Genomic DNA, 8650 nt, shown 5'->3' with positions numbered 1-8650 from the left:
ATAAATGCCTGACTTATTCTATTTGAAATTCCACAATTGCACTTAAATTTATACATACTGTATGCTAAATGAACATTCAGAGACTGGTCGATAAGTAAAAATTTTAATGTAAAACAGTGGAGAGCTATATACTTGTAAAGTGCAACCAATGTGCTTAAATGTGCTAAGTGCAAAATGTCAAAAAAGGTAATAACTTAACTGGCAGAAATAAATGTCTATGGTGTGCCAGCAAGTATACATTAAAAGGAAACTTGATACAAAATAGTGTAAAACCTTAATACATATGATAAATCAAGAAATCCAATATGGGACACTCACATGATCCAGAGCTAATAAACCTGGCTCTGGTGTGTGTAGCCTCTAGGTCCATTTAGGCAACCTTCCGCTCTATTGTGTTGATTCTTTAACCCCTTAAGGACACATGACGTGTCTGACACGTCATGATTCCCTTTTATTCCAGAAGTTTGGTCCTTAAGGGGTTAAGTAGATCCTTTTTCTAGTTGTGTGTTAAACCAATACCAGTTTTCAACACACACACACTTTTTTAATAAGTAAAACAAAGTGTTTTTTTTTCCAGATAGATTTGTGAAGTTGTTTTTGTTGTTATGTTTTTAAACCTCTGTTTTCATGTTTAATTACAGTGTTGGCACTTTGAGATAAATATGATGGTCTAAAGTTGCATTTTGAGCATTCAGGTTCAAAATGGTTTTTCATCATTGCAGTATATAAACTGGCACAGCCAGGTCCGGACTGAGAAAAAAATTCAGCCTGGGCATTTTTGAATCACATTGGCCCAGACAGAGGGTGCAGGGCCAGAGAGGTGGCGTTTTTTCATCACCAATGATAAACACGCCCTCTAACAAAGTGAGCATGTTGGTTCAATGCTCTTCCAGGGCAGCCCATGTACTGAGCTGATTTCGGTGTGGTGTTTTGTGTAAATTGGTCGGTTTCAATTGTGATGTGTTTGTGATATAATATGTGTTGCTAGGGACTGAAGAGAGTGAGAGAGTGTGTGTATAGGGGGTGTAATAGACATGTGAAATTCGTTTCATTCCAAATGTCAATTCGGACTAATTTCAGGAAATTCAGACATTCGGATACTTCTGAATGTCCGAATAGCTGAATTGCTGAATTGCCGAATTGCCGAAGTTCTGAATTGCCAAAGTTCCAAAATTGGCGAATTTCCGAAGTGTCGAAGTTACGAAGTGCCAAAGTTCCGAAGTTGGTGAAGTTCTGAAGTGTTGAAGTGCCGAAGTTCTGAAGCACAGTATTGCCAAAGTACTAATATACCTACCCAGTGGAAGAATGAAGAATGTTACACATTTATATAAAATGTAAGTTACTTAGCCAGTGAATGGAATGACAGGAATGAATAAGTAGATAACTCCCTAGTTCCCACGGTATTCGGGAGCTATCTACTAAAAGGCTGAAAGACCTAAATTGGTCTTTCAGCCAAATTTAAAATTTACCTATTGTCCTCCCCCTTTCCCCCTCCCCTCCCCCGGCCCACACCCCTAAGCAGCGGGTGGGGCCCCTAAATTAGCATAAGGGGTGGAACTATTGTCCTCCCCCCTGGCCCCCACCCCACCACGGGCCTTAAATTAGAATAACAGATTGCCTTTTAAAGGGTGGGGGGGGTTCAAGCCACCTAAATGGTAGTTTTAATACTATAGGGTCAGGAACACAGGTTTGTCTCTTTTTTCACCTTTGTTGGTCACTTCATATTTGATCAGTGAGTAAAACTAACATTAACTGGTGTTAATTATTAACAGAACGTTGATATTGAATCAAATGATCATGTTCAGCCATCATTTGCTCAGTCATAAGTCCATATGATGCTCAAGAGAGATGGAATTCCAATCTGGCCAAATTTGCCTTAATCACTATACACAAGTCTAGATTTCATTTTATCCTGGGTATCTAGATAATGGAACTCTCTTAATTTACCTATGTGATGTGGTTAAGGATTTAAAATGCGTTTGTGAGATTCAAGTAGATTACTTATCAGCCAGGAGGAACCCCCTTAGTGGGCCCTTTGTAAGTCATGTTTCAGTGTTTGCAGATGACACAAAACTCTGTAAAGTAATACAATGTGAGCAAGATATTACTTTGCTGCAGAGGGATTTAGATAGACTAGGGGACTGGGCACTCAAATGGCAGATGAAATTTAATGTTGAAAAATGCAGTTATGCACTTCAACGTAAAGAATACACAAGCAACTTACACCCTTAATGGTAGCAAATTAGGGATAACAACATACGAGAAGGACTTGGGAATTGTTATAGACAACAAACTATGCAACAATCAAGCATTAATTCTCAGGATGAGAATATCATATTTATCGACTCTGAAAAAGTTTCAGGTTAAACATACATTGATTTTGTAATGGAGCTAAAGCTGGATCTTACAAAGTCTATGAATTGTTTCTCAATACTAAGTGCCCAACCTTTTCCCAGCACAAGGAATTGTAACTCACCCTTTGGATGTCAGTTGGCAACATATCTGGTCAATAAAAGGTATTCCTTCTTATCATAGTGACTGGCACTTTAAATTTACGGTTCAAGAGCAATGGAGATATCCTTCTCCTTATTGTTGATTTTTTTAAAATTAATAATAATTGGCCAGGTGATCAAATGACCAAGGTCGGATGCAGATGTTTTTGCTAACGAGGATGTTTTGATTTTTTGATATCCTGCCGACCTTCACTACACCTACACTGTCTAAAAAATCCCCATAGATATTTTATACTTGAAAAATTGTAGTTTTGTTTTGTTTTACTAATGCTGATACCGGAGAAACTGACGGAAGCCAAGCACAGAGAGATGGACACAGGTTTCTTCAGGAAGGAAGAGATTCTTTATTGGATCACCGATCGGGACTCAGAGGGACTAGCGTCACCAAAATACAGCAAAGTCTGAGTACTGAATACATAGAGTACATTCCTTATATAGCACTGTAGCTCCTCCCACAATTAACTACACCCACACATACCCTTAACCTATTTAATAAATAGAGTCTAAACTCATCCATCCGGTCTAACCACGTGGCTCATCTGATACAAAGGAGAGGGACGCGTAATTCCAGTTCTTACATTCCTGCACCTGGTCAGTACAGTGATGACAGTATCTTAGCTACGTGTTATTAACTAACTGATACTACAAACACATATACATACATATGCCTTGTGGCAATCTTAGCCTGCTAAACTTGTATTTTACTGGAATTACATCACATTCCCCCCTTTGATGCCTCTGATATTTCACAATTACTTGAGGCATCACTTAACCTTGGTTTGCATATACCTCAGGTTACCATGAACCAGACCAGACTTATCTTATGATGTGAATCTTCAACATTCATCTTCTTGCATTGGTTCTCCCTGATCTAGAGCCTTATACTTATATATCGCCATTATCTGTGCAGCAGCCTTCCTCTCTGCTATACTTCCTATCAGGCTTTGCACAGACCTAACTACTAAGGGTATAAGACACGGTAGGAGTAGACACAACAGTAAAATCAGTAGGACTCCACCTACCACTGCCTTAAGCCCTCCAAACCACTCATACCAGCTACCAAACCAACTACTTGGATTGTACCCTTTCCATACCTGAGTAGGCACATGCGCTAGTTTAACCATATGGCTAGTAAGCTCAGCTATTGCTTGCCCTTCGTCATCTATTTGAAGACAGCAATTGCTCAGGTTAAACTTCCCACATACACCTCCCTCTACTGCCAAAAGGTAATCCAAGGCTAATCTATTTTGGTACACTGCTGTCCTCATCCTGGTATTATGCTTCGCTAGAAGATTGAGTGCTTGTGAGGTCTCATTAGTAATAATCTCAACCACCGCCTGTAATCTTATAATACGGTTGAGCATATAAATTGGGGTTCTATAACCAAAGGTACCATCTTCTGCCCACGTGGCTGGCCCATAATAATCTATGATACGCTGGGGAGGCCATTCATTATCTTCCCAGGCGCCTATCTCTATGGGTCCCCTTTTCTTCCTATGATTCACATCATACACTTTAACACCTAAAGTCTCACCTGTTTCAATCGGTAACAAGAAGAAGGATGGTTTGAGCATACCCAACACACATGCCCCTTCCCAGTCCTGTGGCAACTCCGAATAGGCTTTCTTACCACAGATCCAGTACAAATTTGCTGGGGCTCTCCAGGTAGATGTGATGGATAGATCAAACCACACATCCTTTAAATTGGCATATCTAGCAAACGGGTTAGATGGTTCTGAGACATTTGAAGCCGACCACCAAGTTGTATTCTTTGTATCATCATCATAAGCTTTTTGCCCTAGACAAGTTAATTCTCCTACAGAAGTATTATACATTATTCCTTTCCTTGCTATGCAAACATAACCTATGATGGAGGTCTTTAATCTCCACTCAGATTTACCTCTAACACTCAAATGATAATCGGCTTGTGTAGATATTAGTTGGTCAACTGCCTCAGAACCGGACATTACTTCCTTTGCTTCCCAAGGCCATTGGTCTCCCATGTTAGTACCTCCACACACATAGCAGTTGGTAACATTAAGACTACCGGCAATACTTTCAGCTAAATCGATGAACAGGTTTTTAGCATTATGGGGGATCTTATTATCTATACTCATCTCTTCATAAAAGGAATGGTATACTTGATGAGTCTGGGAGGATACCGTATCAGTCTCTATTCCTATAAACAATAATGTCCCAGGATCTAAACCCGTCCCGTATATTTGAAACCCAAATAAATTTCCATACTTATCTAAGAACTTGTCGGGGTTATTAATGAGTATATGGACTGGGTTGCATTCCATAGACTTACAATAAGGGCTAGTCGGCAACTTAGTCACTATCATGTCTTTGTCTACTGTCTGTCCCCAAGTTGCCCACCCCACACAAGACCAATATGGGCAAAAGTTATAATCTCTATTTGGGCATCTAGGACTTACATATTTATTTTTACTACTGGGACAAATATATTTATCATTAGACCCATACGTCCTCTCCCATCTAAGATCCCCACATACATTCCACGGCTTTCTACCACTCGATATCGCTTTACACGCATCAAATAGCAGAACACCCGAAGAATGTACGGATTCTAACACCGTTTTATTAATTAGGGTCCCCTGAGGATCTCCATTCCTGAGAGTCAACCAGATTGTACGAGGTTGATACTCCGGACTGAAGCACTTAGGTTCTCCTACTCCTAAATGGCACACACTATAATCTATATTTAAGTATCTACATCTCGATACATCTCCTTTACATTCGTATTGTGAATGCCAAATTAGGGTTTGGGAAATATGGTTACCTGTTCTCGTAGTCTTAATGCATACCTCACAGCTAGGAGTGTCGGTACCTCTACCTTCCTGAATATAAAAACACATGTAAATAAACACAATCAAAAGCACATCTTTCGCCGTCATCCTCAGTCTTCGTCCGTGCGATGGAACCTCAGCTTCCAGGATGTGAGGGCTGCAGGGAATGGAGTTCTGCTCGTCTTCACAGGTGTCCCTTCGAGACTTTCCTGGCTTATACACTATGTGTTGGTAAGCGGACAGGCTTTATTATGGCCTTCTCACTCACACCTGTAACAATAAAATTTGTAATCCACAATAATTCCTCGTTACTCCGACTGAGTAGTGCGTTTTAACCGGATCTTGCAGGGATTCTCTGGATCTACTGTAACTTGCCAAGAATCGACTGCTGCTGGTTTAACCCTGGAGTGATGTATCCACGGAGTCACTTCTGCTACTTTTATTGCTGTAGGGGTAGACAAAAGAACAACATAAGGACCTCTCCACTTGGGCCCTAACGGTACATTATTCCACTCTTTAATCCACACTTGATCTCCTGGATGATAACTATGAACAGGGGGATAAATATTCACAGGTAATCTATCTTGTACCCATTTCTGTACCTCCTCCATAGTCTTACCCAACTCTACAACCTGCTGCCGGGTAATTCCTTCTCCCAACTGACTCAAGTCCCCCCTTAAGTTACCAAGTACGGGAGGTGGTCGCCCATACATGATTTCAAAAGGAGAGAGGCCCATCCTTCTGGTAGGGGTACTGCGGATTCGCAATAAAGCTATGGGTAAGAGAACGTTCCACTTAAGTTGGGTTTCCTGACACATTTTAGCCAACTGGTTCTTTATAGTTCTATTCATTCTCTCTACCTTACCAGAACTCTGGGGTCTATATGCAGTATGAAGCCTCCACTTTATACCAAGCATATGAGTCAGTTGTTGTAGGCACTGATGAACAAAAGCTGGACCATTGTCCGATCCTATAGAACAGGGTAGTCCATATCGGGGTATTATTTCTCGTAGCAGGAATCTCACAACTTCTCCTGCTTTCTCTGTACGAGTAGGACATGCTTCTACCCAGCCTGAATAGGTGCACACAATTACCAGCAGGTAACGATGTCCACCCGATTTAGGCATCACTGTAAAGTCTATTTGTAGATCGGACATGGGGAGTCCCCCCATAAACTGGACTCCTGGTGGCTTTACTGGTCCTTGTCTTGCATTATTCTTAGCACACGTTACACATCTGCGTACAATGGCCTGAGTCAAGTTGGACAATCTTGGTATGTAGAAATGTTTCCTGAGAGATTCTTCAGTACTGTCTCTCCCAGAATGTGTCCCGTTGTGATAATTTTGGACAATTTCTACCGCTAGCGATGCTGGTATAACTATTCTTCCATCTTCTAGCTGATACCACTTGTTCTCCAGATACTTTCCCGGTTCAGTCTTTAACCACTCCTCTTCTTGAGCTGTATAAACTGGAGTCCATTGGGACAGTGGAGTTGGTATAAGAGCAGCTATATGCCCCACATACTCCTGTCTTCCTGATTCAGCAGCACGCTTAGCTGCACTATCTGCCATCCGATTTCCCTTGGTTACATCACCATCTCCTCTCAGATGCGCTCGACAATGTATGATACCGACTTCTTTCGGCTCCCACACTGCTTCCAATAGTTGTAGGATTTCAGCTGCGTACTTGATTTCTTTGCCTTCTGAATTCAGTAGTCCTCTTTCTTTATACAAAGCTCCGTGGGCATGAGTGGTTAAAAACGCATACTTAGAGTCCGTATAGATATTTACTCTTAAACCTTCAGCCAATTGTAACGCTCGTGTTAGTGCTATTAATTCTGCCTTTTGTGCTGATGTTCCTTTCGCCAGTGGCCGAGCTTCTATCACCTTGTCTATTGTTGTCACTGCATATCCTGCATAGCGGATCCCTTCTTTCACATAACTACTGCCGTCGGTGTAATATTGAACATCGGGGTTCTGGATGGGAAAATCACGAAGATCTGGTCTACTTGAAAATACTTCATCCATTACTTCCAAACAATCATGTTGACTTTCAGTAGGTTGCGGCAAAAGGGTAGCTGGATTTAAGGTGTTTACAGTCTCTAAATGCACTCTTGGGTTTTCACACAACATTGCTTGATACTTGGTCATACGGCTGTTACTAAACCAATGATTTCCTTTGTAATCCAACAACGTCTGTACTGCATGTGGGACTCGTACATAAAGTTCTTGACCCAGAGTGAGTTTATCGGCTTCAGCTACTAGCAGGGCGGCTGCAGCTACGGCTCTTAGACAAGGTGGAAGTCCGCTGGCCACTGCATCCAGTTGCTTAGACATGTAGGCAACAGGTCTTTGCCATGATCCCAAGTACTGTGTCAATACTCCCACAGCCATTCTTCTTTGCTCGTGTACATATAAGTAGAATGGTCGTGTGTGATCAGGTAGACCTAATGCTGGGGCACTCATCAAAGCCTTCTTCACATCTTCAAATGCCGTTTGCTGTTCTTGGGTCCATAAGAAGGGGTCGTGCTCTGTACCTTTGATAGCTGCGTACAGAGGTTTTGCTAGTATCGCATAGCTGGGAATCCATATCCTACAGAAGCCTGCTGCCCCCAAGAATTCTCGCACTTGTCTTCTATTCTTGGGTATTGGTATTTGGCAGACAGCTTCTTTTCTCTCTGGCCCCATAATTCTTTGACCTTCAGAGATATGGAATCCTAGATACTTGACAGTTGGCAAACACAACTGAGCCTTCTTTCTAGACACCTTGTATCCTGCCTTCCAGAGAATGTGTAGTAGATCGTGCGTTGCTTGCTGACAGATTTCTTTTGTAACTGCTGCTATCAACAAGTCATCTACATATTGTAACAATACACACTCTCCTGGGATGGACTCGAAATCCAATAGATCTTGACTTAGGGCTGAACCAAATAGGGTAGGTGAATTTTTAAACCCTTGGGGCAGTCTTGTCCAAGTCATTTGGCGTTTTGAGCCCGTTACAGCGTTCTCCCACTGGAAAGCGAAAATACATTGACTTTCTGCGGCAATTCGGAGGCAAAAGAAGGCATCTTTGAGATCTAAGACTGTGAAGTAAGTAGCCCCGCCCGGAATTAAAGCAAGCAGGTTATATGGATTGGGTACAACTGGATGTATGCTAACAACCGCATCATTGACTGCTCTTAAGTCCTGCACAGGTCGATACTCATCTGTGCCGGGCTTTTGAACAGGCAGCAATGGGGTGTTCCAGGGGGAAGTACAGAATTTTAGGATACCATACCGTATGAACTTATCCAGATAGGATTGGATGTTCTTCTTAGCCTTCTGCGGA

This window comes from Pelobates fuscus, chromosome 1 (assembly GCF_036172605.1).
Source record: "Pelobates fuscus isolate aPelFus1 chromosome 1, aPelFus1.pri, whole genome shotgun sequence".
NCBI classification, from domain to species: Eukaryota; Metazoa; Chordata; class Amphibia; order Anura; family Pelobatidae; genus Pelobates; species Pelobates fuscus.
The sequence above is the reverse complement of the archived record's forward strand: the minus strand, read 5'-3'. Positions refer to the sequence as shown.